The 17,247-nt window shown below is 43.4% G+C and overlaps 1 protein-coding gene across 1 annotated transcript in view; it reads left to right on the forward strand.

Annotated features, from left to right (window-relative positions):
* The window catches only part of LOC146860897 (uncharacterized), a 1,545,865-nt gene that overhangs the window by 1,248,074 nt on the left and 280,544 nt on the right, over window positions 1-17,247 (forward strand). The gene's annotated exons all lie outside the window — the stretch shown is intronic.

Below are 17,247 nucleotides of genomic sequence, written 5' to 3' on the forward strand. Positions count from 1 at the left end.
CCACTTGATATTCAGTGTGGTACTCTGGCTACTCTAGAGGGGTACAAATAATCAAGTTGTGGGAGAATGGATCACTTGTCCTGTAAAATCAGGGTCTTTGATATCGGGAAACTTTGTAAAAAACCCTCATATGAGTACACAGGTCGGGCGGTGTATCTTGATTCTCCGCCTTGGTGTACTGTCACAGCATCATCATTGGGTTTTCTTTTGTATATATGCTGTCCTCCACCTGGAGGTAGACCAACTGATTTGTCAGTAGTGTCCAGATATCAAAAGAAAGAGGGACGTGCAGGTGATCATAAATGGTGAACTTAAAATTCCCTACTGCACTCAAAATACAGTATAAGCTTTAATAGAGATACGAGTGAAGTGGGAAATTAAAACAAAAAGTGTGATGCGTATATAGACAAAGTTACTAGTCTATTGCAACAGTGGGTCAGGTCAACATGTTTCAGCATTCTTGAGGCTTTTGTCAGGACCAGAATGTATTAGGGGCTCGTTCTGCCACCTAATGTAAGTGATAGAGTCGTCACTTATATCTTAGTTTTATTCTTAGATCTGTTGTATCTGTAATTGGAATCAAAATACGTATATATGTCACAATGATTAGTGTACCCTCTGTTAATAATATCGCGACAATTTGTCCTATATTGCGAAATCGTGCTATGACAGTATTAGTATACTTTACATTATTGTTATGTTATAAAATAACAGATTCAACACGAGGGTAGGAGCGCTCATGCTAATTCAAACAAATATGGGGAGGCAGGTGAAAGGACTATAGGAGGAGACACATTTCGTGAATGTCTAAAGATGCGGTGAATATGCATAATCTTTACTAGTTATCTCCGCATTGTAAAAGTCTCGATATTGTGAAAAGTCAATGCGCGTGTGTCATGATTATTAATACGGCGATTTGTGCTGGTAAATAATCCCAATAGGTGTATAAATAACATCGCTGTGAGGTTAAGTATTGATATCGCCTGTGGTGCTATCTGTTTGGCGTGGTTACAGATATCGCTTACTTAGGCGAGTAAATATCTTTCAGCGTTGTTACAGTGCTATTTCTAAGAGGGACCACCTATCATCACATTGATGCCACTGTTAATCCAGAGGGTTGCTATTTGATTATCCAAGGCATACTGAACCAGACTCCTGCCACCACAGTGAACAGATATGGCCCAAAACACCATGTTCAACACTATTTCCTCTAGGTTTTCACAAAATATAAATCATTGACACCCCAAACAATTATATGGGGAGGAGACTACAATGTCTCTCACCGGCACAATAGATACCACTAACATTTGAGTTGGGCAGCAGATAGGAATGAGAACAGAACTAACTGGGATTATGCGCTCCATGATCTGCTAGATATATGGATAGATATTTATAATGACAAGAGCAAACGCACCTTCCATTCAATGTTTACTGGCTTGTATTCTAAGTTAGATTACTGCTTAGGCTCAAAGGATGTGTTGGGTTTGACTGTGTCGATGGAGCATGTGCCCAGCACTTACTCTGATCACTCCCCAGTGGTTTTTATTCTCTGATTCCCTGCCCACCCTCAGAAATATAATCGCTGCAGATTCCAATCCCTCATGCTGCTATAAAGTGTCTTCAGGGAGGAGATCAGACAAGAAATAGCCAACTTTATTTAGGCTAATGAAAACTGTGCAGGACCTCAGGGTGGTCTGGAATGCCTTTAATGGTAAGGGGGTAGTGTATTGATAGAGGGCATGAGATTTTAAAATCTATATGGGCAGAACAGGAACGTGAGCTCCAGGTGCTAGAAAGGAACTAAAGCACTAATCTAGACCTCCTCATTCAAATGTGTATTCAGTGAACATTCAAAGAATACAGAGAAGTAACCAAGCTTGAAGCACATTACTTGAGAAAGTATGCAGCTGCAAGGTTGGATGGTGAGGGTGAGTGGCTTAAGCACACCCTTGCATGCCTTATTGGGCCTAAATGGATGGGATGACATATTGTCATGATCAAAACAGATGAAGGAGACACTTTAAACCACTCACCAAAGGTCCTATAGGAATTCACAAAATACTACACCAGACTTTATGAGTCACACCATATCACATTGGAGGACAAGAAGTTTAGCGGCCCAGTATGCACTCTCCTCATATATGTAGAATAAACCTAAGTATATTATTCCGAAAAGCTAAGCCAGAGAGAAAATATCTTACACTGTCAGCAGGTACCTTTAGAAGAATGTGCTTCTAGGATCAATTGCCCTCACTCACCCGAGGGTGCCATGCTTCATCATTTGGCTATGCTCCTGCTCGGACCGGCGCTGCAATGCCAGGCGGGTCCCGAATGAGGGCACTTTACCGAGATCTTTTTAAAAAATGCCTGATGAGCACAGTTGGACAGAGGGTGATATGTGCAGAAGTTGAGATTAGCAAAAGTGTGAATCTAAAATCAACTATGGACCATATGTCTCAATGTATTTAATGTGATCTCACTGGTCAATGTTGAGATTAAAACAAAAGTGACAGAGGAATTGGGAAATAATGGTCCCTATTTCTGTTTGCAATAAGGTGTTGGTCACCTATAGACTTGCTAACATGCTAGCGTGTACAATTAACGTCAACATGTTCCATGCTTTACATAGTTGAGGTGCGATCTGATGGCATTTTGTCAGGACCAAAAAAGTCAGATAAATATGACCTAATTTTCTCCACAGAGTGAGGAGCTCAGTATCATCTCAAACCCCCACACAATGCATCGGTTACAAGGTGCTCATTGACATATGAGGTAACCGCCTGAAAGTCAGGTTAAATTACCTTTAACATAGCAAGGACGCCACATTAGGGAGCGACTTGACAAATAAAACTTGCATGCGATTTGCTCCTACCCCCGTCTTCACTTCCGTAGTGCAATTTGCACGCACATTGGATTTGACAAGTCACACCCTGATGTGGCATCCTCGCTATATTAAAGGTCATTTTACCCTAACTTTGAGGAGAGTTACCCCATAAGGAGCACTCTGTTAGCCAGTGCTCCCCATTGATGGTCAGATGTCAATGGGCACCTTATCACCTATGCATTGTGTGGTGATTTGAGATTCTACTGAGCCCTTACTCTGTGGAGAACATTACATTACATTTATCTGAGTTTTTGGTCCTGACAAAAAGCCAACAGATTGCTCCTCGACTATATAAGGCATTAAACATGTTGACCATACTTATGTTTTAATCTCAACATTGACCAGTGAGATCAAATTAAATAAATTGAGACATATGGTCCATATTTGATTTCACAGAGGAAAACTTTAAAAAAGCTATTGCATACTTGAAAAATGTGAAAGTCCGTTACAGTGATGGGCTGACCAGTGAATTCTATAAAAAATATAGTGAGTTGCTTACTTCCTTCCTGCTAGATCTGTATGGAGAAGAAATTCTGAAGGGAAAGTTATCCCTGACAATATCAATTTGACAATACGATATTAGTTAAAAAAAAGGCTCACAGCCTGACTGATCCCCTTAATATACTGGCTGGTTCTGCTAGACTACCAGGGGTCCATACTCTGTCTTTCTATGGCAAACAACCTGAAGACTCTCTTCACGATGGAGCATCATTTGGACCATAAAAGTAAAAGTGGGGGCAGTTTTTCTATATACCACCAAAGCATTTGACTCTATTGAGTGGCTATTTTTCATGGTGACACTTGGCAGATTGGGAAAATGTTGATGCAATGGAGAGGGCTTTTATATGTACACCCAGTGGTGTGAATACTTTTCAATGGTCAAGTATCTGACCCTCTTGCAATTTAGTGAGGGACAGGGCAGGGGTGCACCCTGTCACCTTTGATCATTGCATTGGCAATCAATCCTCTCGCCTGCATTTTACATGAATCTCATGGACACAGTGGCATTCATTTTAGCACATGCTGGCTCCTGATATCCCTACATGCAGATGATATTCTAATAATAGTTAAAGACCCAGAAGCGAATCGACACCCAATAATATATGAAACTGTGTAATTAAGCTACTGGTGTTGCTTGACCATTAACTGATTGAAATCCATCATGATGCCACTGACGACTGGAACTAAGAGGCTGACATTAGACTACCCACTGCAGTGGTAGGAGTCCTGGGCAGATATCTGGGAGTGCAGTTTCATCGAGATCTGGCTGTTGTCATCAGCAAGAATTACAGAAGAACCATGGATAAAACTGTTACTAAAATTGATAAATGGTAAAAACTCCAATAATTATGCTGGGCAGAATCAAATTAATGAGAATTGTGATTCTGCCTCGACTGCTATACCTTGTTCAGAATATTCCTGTACCCCTTAATAAGGATTTTTTTTTACTATCTCAGTTGCCAATGATAAAGCTTACATGTGCTGGAGAGCAACCTCGACGAAGCTGGAATAATATGAAAAGTTTGCTCAGGTACAGTGGGTTTGCTGAACTCAGTTTTGAAGTATACTATCTAATAGCAAAATTCACTTCACATTGATTTCATAATTTTCTATAGGCCCCATTTAAAGGGCTGGAGAGGGTGCTCTTAGGTGCCAATGAGCTAAACACAGTGCTTTAGAAAGACCCACTCAGACCCAAAGACAAAATATACACAGTCATTTGCATGGTATGGGAGTGGCACAAGTTGGAGATACTTTATGCCATAGGCACTATATTTTACCCGCATGGGTCATTAGCTAGGAATCTTAAGACTAAGATTGAACCTCTAGCTGCCAAACGGTTGAGAGACTGGGGACTCCATGCATGGGGGAATTATAGATAGACTGTACCTTTATTTTGATTACTTGAAGGGGGGCAGTACATCACCAGTAGATAAGTTGTTTTATTGTAGACTGAGAGAGATGGGTATTAAGGGTTCCCAACATACCCAAGAGAGCCAAAGAACTTGGGGCTACTACCGGTGGCCGCTGGACCTGCCCTAAGGAAGCTAGTCACTCTAATGTATGGTGCAGTGATGGGGAATATGATATCAGAATCCAGCTGGACAAGTGCACAATGGTCATGTGATCTGGGAACTGACATACCATTTGAACAATGGATTTACTGCAGTGAACACTCTAAGAAAGTATCTACGAATCGTAAGTACAGACTAGTTCATTATAAATTCTTACGTCGAATGTACTAGACATTGGTTTCCCTGGTGAAATTTGGTGGGTATGAAAACACACAGAGCCTGATTCACAAATGTAAACTTACACATTTGTGTAAGTGTACTATTATTTGTTATTCATAAAATTGCATTTTAATAGTAAGTTTGTGACTGTAGAGATTCAGCAATCGAGGCGGAGAGGTCTGTACATAAAAAGATAGGCATGCCTTATCTTTCTATGTGGAGACAGCCCTACATCCCACCCCATAACTGTTGCATGTTTTCTTTCTAATAGTGTTTCTGTACTGGTACCCTACAATTCACAATTTAAAGTTATAAGGGGCCATAACTGACAATTTTGTCTTACCCAGTAGCACCCCCTGAATCTTGGTGAGTCTTGTTAGAGATTGTTTGTAGAACAGCCACACAAACATTTCTGATCATCTTGCTGTTTCTTGATAGAAAACTGAACTTCATCCACATGAGAAGTGTAAGTCCTTCATAGTTATATTCTTTCACACAGCTACTGTCTGCATGAATTCTTGAGTCCTCAAAATTGATAATATAGAGACCTGTCGTTTTCTTAATGTGAGACAGAGTAACGTATGCTATTCCTTTTTTTGAATGCTGTAGAGCCAATGGTAATTAGTGCATATCCAAACTTTGTACTTGTGATTTATGTACTGTGACCCCGTAAGCCAAATAAAAAGGAAACTATTATTTTCCATGTTACAAATCTTTAATCATTTGGGGGCATATCAGCAACAACTGGCGATAATTATCGCTAAGCGCACTTAGCGCTAGGATAATTATCGCCGGCTAGCGTGGATTTTTATCGCTGAGATAGCGTGCTATTAGCAACGCTTATCTCAAAAGCGATAAAAATCCTAGTGCTAACTGCCTAACGTGAGATTATCGCTGGAAACCCAGAGATAATCTCACGAAATGTGGCGTTAGCTTGTTCATAGGGACTCACAAACTTAGCCATGATATCCACCTTACATAGGATATCATGGCTAAGTCAGTCCTGAAGCAGGCGTAAGGAAAGTAGCGATAACAGGGGTTATCGCTACTTTTCCTTCCGCTATGCTTCATAGCGTGGGGCTTGATGATAGGAGATGATCGGAATGCCCACTTTGCATCTCATTAGAGATGCAAAGCTGGGCGTTAGGAATAGGTGCGCTAATGCAAGGTTTCACGCGTTAACGTGACCTTGCTAATTAGGCGACAAAATTATCACCGCTTTTTGGCCGAAAACGGCCGCAAAAGCAGCGATAATTTTATATCACCGCCTTGTAAATATGCCCCTAAGAAACTCGCAGTACTCTGAGAATTTTCTTTCCTCTTGAATGTGGTCAGATTTTACCATACTAAATCCAATCTCTTTACTGTTTGCAGACATTAGAAAATCCACTACAAATCCCATGGATCCATTTATGAGTCGTTCTTCTAAATGTAAATTGTAGCGTAAAATTAAATCACACAGCAGTCTTTACATATTTTGTAATTTAGTAGCTTAACTTTTGCTTATTGTTATGTTCAGCCCAGGGCTCTCAACTTTATCTTTACAAGAGAGATGCACAATGTCTTATTTTCCCAAATGTAGCATTTCATTATTACATTGAGCATATTATTCAAGAGTGGGCATTAAACAAACCAGGTGTGGTGATTGTGAAAGAAGATAAAGCATTACTTGAGAGGGTGAACAAATGTTAGGAAACAATCTACTTGTACTTTGTTCATTCAGCATAATCTCTGCTTTTTTGTGAGAATGCCAAGGTGAATGTTGTGTATATCTTGGCATATTGTTCATTATTAGCTTGCCTGATATTTTGTGTTAGCTCTCTGTATGTAAAATTTTTAAAAAATGGACATTCCCTATACTAATTCAGAGCTTGCCCCTGCAAAAAAATCGAAATCAGTCCGTCTTTTGCAGGTATTAGTTGTACTAAGCAAAAACAAGGACATATTTTCCTCTAAAGATTACTTCATAAGATGTTCTGAGTACTTCTTGGATCCACCAATGAACAAACAGCAACATCATGGGCCTAATTACGATGTTGGTCGGAAAGGCTCAGAATGGCATTCATATTCTCCTAAACCGTGTCGGAACCTATGTTTCCGACCAACTCAAAAACATTTCCAAACCGACCGATTACGATGAGTCAGTCTGATTCGGTTTCGACTGGCATTTAGAGACTATGGTGCCGATTACGATCCGGTAAAAACCGGGTACGAACCGTCGGTCGGAGAGTTTTCTCCGTCCGACTCGTACCCGGTCGGAAAACTTTACAAACATGGAATTACGATTCGCACGGAAACACCATTTCCGTACGAATCGTAAAAAACACCGACCGACGAAAATATACGTACGAATGTGATCCGGGAATGCTGCGACGTGACGTCGGGACGCTTTCAGGCAGCGTTTCACGACCCAGGAAGTACGATTCGGACCGACAGCAGTCCGGACGGCGATATTTTCACGGCACCCAAAAAGTGCCGGAAAAGCGAAGTACGGCGCGAAACGACCAGAGTAGGTGGCCCGGTACGCACCGTCCCCCCCCCCAGCCCCCGTATGTACGCGCCGACCCCCCCCCAGCCCCGTACGTTCGAGTCGTACCCCCCCAGACCCGTACGTTCGAGTCGTACCCCCCCAGCCCCTGTACGTTCGAGTCGTACCCCCCCAGCCCCCGTACGTTCGAGTCGTACCCCCACCCGTGTATGTACACCCCTGTATGTGTCGTACTCTCCCGTGTATGTACACCCCTGTACGTTCGAGTCGTACCCCCACCCGTGTATGTACACCCCTGTACGTGTCGTACTCCCCCGTGTATGTACACCCCTGTACGTGTCGTACTCCCCCGTGTATGTACACCCCTGTACGTTCGAGTCGTACCCCCACCCGTGTATGTACACCCCTGTACGTGTCGTACTCCCCTACGCGCTGGGGGTACGCACCGTACATACAGGGGTGAGGGTACGACTCGATCGTACAGGGGTGTACATACATGGGGGAGTACGACAGATACAGGGGTGTACATACACGGGGGAGTACGACATGTACAGGGGTGTACATACACGGGGGAGTACGACACGTACAGGGGTGTACATACACGGGTGGGGGTATGACTTGAACGTACGGGGCTGGGGGGTACGACTCGAACGTACGGGGGCTGGGGGGGGTACGACTTGAATGTACGGGGCTGGGGGGGTACGACTCGAACGTACGGTGGCAGGGGGGAGTGTTGGGCGCGTATGCGGGCACATGTCTCCATGGTTGCAATGGGAGTTCGGTGCAGACGGTGTTTTTACCATACGGTTGTGAGATCGGACGCACGGGTAGGATCGTGATTCCTCGGTCGGACTTCACTTTTCACATTTGTACGGTAAATCGTCCGAGGACGTGTCGGACACATTTTCCGACCCCAGGACGTGTGGGGAATGATTCCCAATGCGGTTCGTATGGACTTTTTACCATGCGAATCGTGATTGCCAGTTTGTACGGCACTTGTACGATTCGTACGGTAAAAAGACCGGATACGAGTCGTACGGGGACATTTTTTACCGGATCGTAATTGGCACCTATAAGTAAGTCGAAGCCAAAATGTTCAGCTCTACAGACAGCTTTTCCGACCAATGTTTTATGATGTTGGATTCAAACAGCATTTCCGAATCGGTCTGTCTGACACGGAACGGATGTTGGAAACTGACTTTGGGGGCCCGTAGCAGGCCCCCCTTCACCCTTAGGCCTCTGGCTGTGGCCCGTGGGAGTACATAAGGGATCCCCCCCTTTAAAACCATGCATGGTGTGTCAGGCACCATTGGGTGCCTGCAATAGGGTGCAAGGTTTTCCGCAACTGCCCCTTTTTTCAATGGGAGCCTGAGTTGTCGGTCAGAACACAGGCTCCCATTGAATTCAATGGGAAACTTTACGAATGGTGTTCGGAACCATTGTAATCGGTCGGTCGGACTCGCCGAACTTGAGTCGGTTGGACCCGATTCCGACAAGGAGTCAGTTGGATTGCTTTCTGACCGACATTGTAATGAGGCCCTAAGTTGAAAACCATGCTAACTTTGTTTATGATCAAAGTAGTTTTTATTTAGAACTGTCACAAGTTCATGACATGTATCATTATTTAATTTGATGTTTTCCAATTTTTTATAATGCTCCACAGGCAAAAGCAGTAGATAATGTAAAGTAATTCCTTTGATGTTGTGAGCTGCTAACCTGTAGGAGCACTAGCTATGCAAAATAAAGTTGAAGTTGTAGCTTTATGCAAGCAGTATTTTGTTATTTTGTTATTGTATTATTGTAGTTCCAACTTGGTCACTGATATATTATAATGTAGGTTCAAAAGTACTACATTCACATAATTAATTTTCATGTTCAAGTCCATGACCTAAAGACTGTTTTATGTCTTTGTATATTTGTAATTGCTCTGAATGTAATTGGGATACTAAGCAATCCAAATTCTTAATGTCCTTTTTCAGTTCCTCCATTTCTTTTTGGACCTCATCCTTGGCAAACATATCCTCTTTATATTTTATTGGATTTCGAACTGAATCAATAGTCCCGGAAGTATTAGTTGATGGAGCAAGCATTGTGTTGAATTCCAGCATTAATGTTATTCACATCTGCTACTCCTTGTTCCATCATTTCCAATGTTATCTGAAATCCAGGTACAGCAAAGGTGTGTATGTGTGTGTATATATATATATATATATATATATATATACATATATATATATATATCTATATAATGTGTATATATATATATATATTCACTGAAAAAAACATAGGTTTCAGGTATGTTATAGTTAGAAAAACCATAGAAATTCAGCCATTATAGTTAGTTCAGCTAACTATAACTCACGAACCCACATTGCACTGCTCATGATGCCCCATATTACATCATTCATAACATGGTCAGTGACATCATTGATGACATCACTGATGACATCTCAAATGACATCACTGATGATTATGGTTTTGTAAGAGTGAATTGTCCAGCTAACTATAACGTCCCTGAAACCTATGTTTTTTTCAGTGAATTTCTAAGGTTTTTTTAATGCTAATTTCTAACTATAACGTACCTGAAATCTATGGTTTTTTCAGTGAATTTCAATGGTTTATTTAATACTAATTTCTAACTATGACATCCCTATTAAGTCCCATTGAATCCTGAAGGTCTCTGGTGACCAAGTAGCCCACCAGGTAAATCCAGTAAGCGCCACAGCCCTGCGTTTCAGAGAGAGGTGTTCTCTTTTTAACGCTGCAAACGTGGCTTCTGGCACACTGCTGCTCAGAGGATGAAGTCCACTTGTGTCTTGAGGACCTCATGACACAAGAGGACCTCATCGCCCCACCAGCAGTGCACCAGAAGCCGCGTTTGCAGAGTGGTGTAAAAAGGGGCGTGGCCTCAGAGCACCTCTTTGTGGCATTTACAAGAGGTACCTGGTTGACTAGTTGGCCCCCAGGGACCATCAGGATTGAAGGGGAATTAATCCCCCAACTTAAAACGTGCCACAGGGCGCATTTGCACTGTGGTGCAGGGAGGGGGGGGGGGGGTCGTATGTGACAAGTGTGCAAACGCGCCCTGTTGCACATTTTAAGTTGGGTGATTAAGTCTCCTTGAATCCTGAGGGTCCCTGAGGGCCAACTAACCCACCAGCTACCTCCAGTAAGCGCCACAGAGCTGCATTGCAGAGTGGTATAAAAAGGGGGCGTGGCCATGCCCCTTTTACACCTCTCTGCAACACAGCTCGGTGGTGCTTAGTGGAGGTACCTGGTGGGCTAGTTGGCCCCCAAGGACCCTTAGGTTTGAAGGGAACTTAATCCTCCAACTTAAGACGTGACACAGTGCCCGTTTGTACACTTGTCAAATCAGGCCATGCCCCCTCCCTGCACTACTGTGCAAACGCGCCCCCTGGTGCATTGTAAATTGGGGGATTAAATCCCCTTGAGTCCTGAGAGTCCCTGGGGTCCAACTATCCCACCAGGTAGGTACCTCCAGTAAGCGCCACAGAGCTGCATTGTAGAGAGATGTAAAAAGGGGTGTAGCCTTGGACCACCTCACTGCAAGGCAGCCCTTTGGCACATACTGGAGGTACCTGGTGGGCTAGTTGGCCCCCAGGGACCCCCAGTATTGAAGGAGAATGAATTCCCCAACTTAAAATGCACACGATGCCGGCCTTTTAAAAAAAGAAAAAAATCTGAACGGAAGGGGGCCTCGTGGGCCCTCCTCCTGGACCCCATCCCCTGGGGCATGGCCACATATATTTAATTTTTTAACAAGGGAGTCTGTGTGGCCCCCCTCCTGAGGCCTCTATTGGCCCTGGGGACCCCATCCCCCGGGGCCGGCCTTTATTTATTTATTTTTTGTTTGTTTGTTTTTTTAGGGGAGGGGGCCGCATGCCCCCTCCCAGGCCACTCCTGGCCCCTGGACCCCATCCCCTGGGGCCTGGCCTTTCCATTGGGGACCATGGGGGGAGCCCAAATTCCCCTATGGATCGCCAGCTCCCCACCTCCTGCAGGGGCCGGCGTTGCTTTTCGACACAGGGACCTGCTGACATGCAGCTCCCCGTGTGGAAAAGCAATCTGCTTTGGATTTTGGAAGAGACAGCAGGTTTCCCTGCTCTCGCTTCCAAAATCCAAAGCAAGTTTGCCATGTCAGGGTGGGAGCTGAATGGCTCCCGCCCTGCCAAAGCAAACTGCAGTGTCCCGGGTTGGGCACCCCGGGACACTGCAGTAGCCAGCCCAGGGTGTGGCAGTCCCCAGGGCCACTAAAGGCTCCAGGAGGGGGCCGAGTGGCCCCCCTCCCAACGTGTTTGAAGCACCAGGGAAATGGTGGTTCCCGGGGATCGGGGGTCCATAACAGAACCCCACATTTGCATTTCAGTGCCCCCGGGGAGGTGGCGGTCCCTGGGGCGTGTAGGGGGGCTTTAGTCCCCCACACAGGTTTATTTTTTATTTTTTTAAAACAAGCCTCGGGTGGGGGTCCCCAGCGCTGTGGGGGGGCTGTTTGCCCCTGTGAATATTTTAGAAAGTCCCTGGGGCTTGAGGGGCCTTGGAGGCCCCCACACATTAAAAAGGAAGTCCCAGGGGTGGCAGTCCCCGGGGCTGTGGGGGGGCCTTGTGCCCCCACAAATATTATGGAAAAGCCCTGAGGGGTGGCAGTCCATCTTGGGGGGCCTTGGAGGCTTCCCCACACATTAAAAAGGAAGCCTCGAGGGGTGGCGGTACCCGGGGCTGTGGGAGGACACACATAGGAGGTGGCGGGCCCCCGCTAATATTTGTTGCCAATACCCCGGGGGTCTCAATTAAATGAATTAAATAAAGCGCGGGCTTCGCGACCCCAGCGCAAATTTCACAGAATTTTTTTTAAAAAAATGCTTTTTTGGCCCTGGGGGTCCTTGTGGTACCACCTAAGCAGGTTAAGGGGTTCAGGGTATTTCTATCCTGCCCCCTTTTCTTTTTTTCACCTTTGTTTTACTGTTTTCTTGTGACTCGCTTCTACTGATTCAGAAGATGGCTGCCAACACTTCCTGGTTTGGAGTGTTGGCAGCCAATCACAGTGAAGCTTGTGCTCAGGAGGGGTCACGACTCCACCGCGTCCCTAGATATCGAAACCTTTTCTTTTTCAAATTTCTCAGGAACTACTGAACTGTTTTACACCATTTAACAATAAGGGCTCTTTCTGAAACAAGACCTTCCTTTTTGCCAAATTTGGTGTAATTGCTTTCTACAGTTCGGGTTGTAGCTGTGTCTAAAGTTTCCTATGGAGAATTACATGGGAAAAACAAGTTTTGGGACCCCCCTTTTTTCTCAGCCCCCGCTTGTCTAATCACCCCGAAACTTTCAAGACAGGAGCAGACCGGAGCGGGCCACTAGTTTTGAACATTTTGCGAAGATTCGTCAACTGGCGCCAAAGATATTGAAAAAACAAAAAAACGCTTTTCCTATGGAAACTAGGTCCTAACTATAACGATCGCCAGTAGGTAATATATATATATATCTATTATATATATATATATATATATATATATATATATATATATATATAGATATATATATATAGATATAGATATATATCAAAACCACACTCCCTTGCTTTTGTCAAGAAGTCGAGCACACACAGGTTTTCAGGTGAGAGCTGCTTTTTAATCATCCATCGGCATGACGCGTTTCGTTAATACAAACTTCCTCAGATGCCGCTAGTCACAGTTGGTATATATATATTTTTTTTACCGCCTAAAAGACTAAAGGCTACAGGAACATTATAGTTAGGGTGAGATTTAACTCGTACAAAACCAGTGAAATTCAGCAGTTATAATTGTGTGAGCTAACTATAACATTTGGCCCACAATGCACTGCTTATGACCTCACATATTACATCACTCATGACATGGTCAGTGACATCACTGATGACATCAATGGTGACATCAGCGATGACATCTCAAAGGATATCACTGATGACATCACTGATTACTCATTAAGTGAGTGTAAGTGTTTTAAGAGTTTATGGTTGTCAAATATATATACTAACCTTTTACAAAAGTAAAATTAGTATACTAGGCTTACTACTTCTGTGTGATACTACTTCTAACATATATTATGCGAGTGGCTGAATGACTGTGATTATACTTGTATGTATGGGTGTGGGAGTAGCTGTATGGGTATATAAGTGGGTGTGTGAGTAGCTATGTGGGTGAGTGAGATGCTGTGTGAGTGGATGTATTGGTGAGTGAGTGAGTGTGTCATTAGCTGTATTGGTGAGTGAGTGGTGATATGAGTTGCTCTATGGGTGTGTAACTGGGTGTATAATAATAATAATAATAATGATAACGACATTTATAAAGCGCAAACAGCTACCTCAAGCAGAGGTGTCCCGGCGCTATAGCAGTAGGCGGCATGCGTGGATGCACAAGAGAAAAAAACAATCCCAAGAATACTAAACACTACTGAAAAGCCAGGTTTTTAGAGATTTCCTGAAACATGGCTCTGATTCAATTTGGCGGGCATTGTGTTAGGCAGTGAGTTCCAGAGCTTAGCAACTCCCACTGTGAAGGATCTACCTCCTAATCGAGCTTTGACATACGGATGAGTACATAGCAGATTTAAAGCATTGGACCTCAATGAACGATTCTGTTTATATCGGCGTAGCCGTGACTTAAGGTAACTAGGACACTTACCATGAATTGTCCTAAAAGCCATGGTTAACAACTTAAACTCGATCCTTCTAGCTACTGGAAACCAATGTAGCTGTTTAATATGCGGAGAGATATGATGCCGAAATGGTACCCGTCTAATCAATCTCGCAGCCGAATTCTGTACCATATGCAGACTACCGACTAGGTACGCAGGCAGGCCGAGGTAGAGGGCATTTGCATATTCCAGCCTAGATGTCACTGTGGCATGGACTATGGTTCTGCCATAGTATAGTGACTGTATGGGTATCTGAATGGCTGTCTGACTAGGTGTGTAATTGGCTGTATGGGTAAGTGAATGGCTGTTTGAGTGTGTGTTTGGTTAAGTGATGTGGTATGTGAGTGGCTGTATTGGAGAGCGAGTGTCAGTGTGAATGGCTGTATTGGTGAGTGAGCCAATGTGTGAGTGCTTGTATGGATGTATGGATGGGTATGTAAGTGATTGTGTGGGTGAGTAAGTGTGTGTCTGTATGGGTGCGTGAGTGGCTGTGTTGAGAGGCTGTACGGGTGAGTGAGTGACTATAAAGGTTAATTTGTGGGGGCTGAGTGACTGTATGGTTGAGTGTATGGCTCTGTTAGTGGCTGTATGGATGAGGGACTGGTTGTATGAGTGGCTGCATGGGTGAGTGAATGGTTTTGTGAGTGGCTATACAAGTGAATGAGTGAATAGGTATGTGAGAGGCTCTATTGAGGAGTGAGTGGGTATGTGAGTACTCAAATGGGTATGTGAGCAGTTGTATGGGTGTGTTAGTGGGCATATGAGAGGTTGTATGAGGGTGCAAGTAAGTGTATGAGTGGTTCTGTGGATGATGTCATGAGTGATGTCATTTGAGATTTGTCCTCAGTGATGTCACTGACTATGTCATGAGTGATGTAATATGTGAGGTCATAAGCAGTGCATTGTAGGGGCGTATGTTATAGTTACCTCAGGCAGATATAACTGCTGAATTTCACTGGTTTTGTATAGGTGAAATCTGAACCTAACCATAATACCCCTGTAACCTTTGTTATTTTCATTAAATTTCTAAGGTTTTTGAAATTCTATCTCCCAGCTATAATGTTCCTGTAACCTTTGGTCTTTCAAGTAAATTTCTACGGTCCTTTAAATTCTAATTCCTAAATATAATGTCCCTGTAACCTTTGTTCTTTTAAGTGCATTCATATGTTTTTTAAACTACTAGTCGCATTTGCAGAGTGGTAGAGAAAAGGGACGGGACCTCTGACCATATCTCAGGAATCCTGCTGTGTCAGACTAACTGGAGGTAACAGGAGGGCTTCTGGGCCCCCAAGATCCCTCAGCATCCAAAAGGACTTCATCCCCCAACCAGCATGCACCATATTTCCTTTCATCAATTAAAGTGCACACTACTTCCTCATTCAAGGAGAGTGACAACAGAACTTTACCCATTTTCGTTTTGATATTAAACATCAATGTACATCAATATATTGCAGTCTTGCATGATGTGCATAAATACATATATAAAAATACTAGGACCTAATTTAACATTAAATACGTTAAATTATAGTTTAAATGGAGCTTAACATTTTAAGCATAAAATGTTGCCATATACTCCATATTCATTAAAAGTGTATTGCACAATCCTATTGTCAACTTTAGTAAGTTTCTAATGTTGTGATTAGGCCCAAGTGGGCAATTTGTACAATCCAATTTTATTATCGCATAACACTCCGTCTTGTATATGTCACATAAATTCATTGTTAAATACATAGCAACCCAATATAATTTGTTGATGGTAAAATACATATCTATAAAAGTGAATTTCCTGATTTATTGATTTACAAGCTGGCAGTTAATCTTCACCTTAAGATTAAGCCCATGTGGGCATATTATATTCAAACCTTTTTCTTTAAATAAATAAAATATATTTGATTCAATTTGGTAAGTTTTTACCACGCACATTCCTTTGCCATACATGCCTTAACAACACAAATTTCATTCTAAAGGAATATGTGGTAAATGCCTATGCATGGTAAAGACTAGTGTGGTAGTGGTGCACCATTGAAAGGACCGTGTTGCAAAGCCATGATGGTAATGGATTGCGTGGTTCCATCTTACATCCATCCCCGGTGCCTATGAAGGCTCAGAGAAGGAGGCTGAATGCCCTCATTTCCTAAGAATTTGGCTTTGGGAGATGCTGTCCCCAGGGCTTGGGGATGGGAATTGCTCTCCCCTTCTCCTTAAGATATATGTGTTGGTCCCAGGGATGCGGTCCATGGGGCCTGAAGGCCAACCCTATGCCACGTTCCCAAAGGCTGTGCTTGGCATGAGGTTGGTTGCCTAAGGGTGGGTTGAACTCAAGACTGGCCAAATGCTGTGCGCAGTGTGGGGTTGGCTGCCAGCGACCAACCTTTCGTCGTGCATGACCAGAGTCCGTGCACAGTGTGGGGTTGGCTGCCTATGGGTTGGTTGGACATAGGGCATGGCTGCAGGCCTGGCTCTGTGGCTACCCTCCCGCTGCACCCAACCATAGCCCATTCACAGCTAGGGTTTGGCTGCCTCAGGGAGGGGTTGGCTTTACATATAGAAAGAAAATATACCTGGAGCATAGATTAGGGTGTGTACATGGTCCTTTTTTGTATTTTAAATCAATTGGTTGGTTTACGTTAAAAGTCACAAAAACTTAGTGATATCAAAGGCTGTGGTATACCGCTGTACTACTGCTGTACATGGGGATGACACAACACAATATAATTTGTTGATGACAGCTATTTAAAAATGAAATGGCAGCCATGTTGGTAACAGCAGTGGTTTACTTTTCACAAAGTGATATTTTCAGGATACTTGTTCAAAATTTCAATGTGAAGTAGTCTCCCTTTGGCAAAATCATATGGAATTTCTTGCTATGCACAATTCCTACATTATGCAAAAGTATGCCCATGTCATTTTGCACTATGCTAACTGGGATTCAAGGGATGCTTTATTTA

Source organism: Triturus cristatus, chromosome 3_1, assembly GCF_964204655.1.
Source record: "Triturus cristatus chromosome 3_1, aTriCri1.1, whole genome shotgun sequence".
Lineage (NCBI taxonomy): Eukaryota > Metazoa > Chordata > Amphibia > Caudata > Salamandridae > Triturus > Triturus cristatus.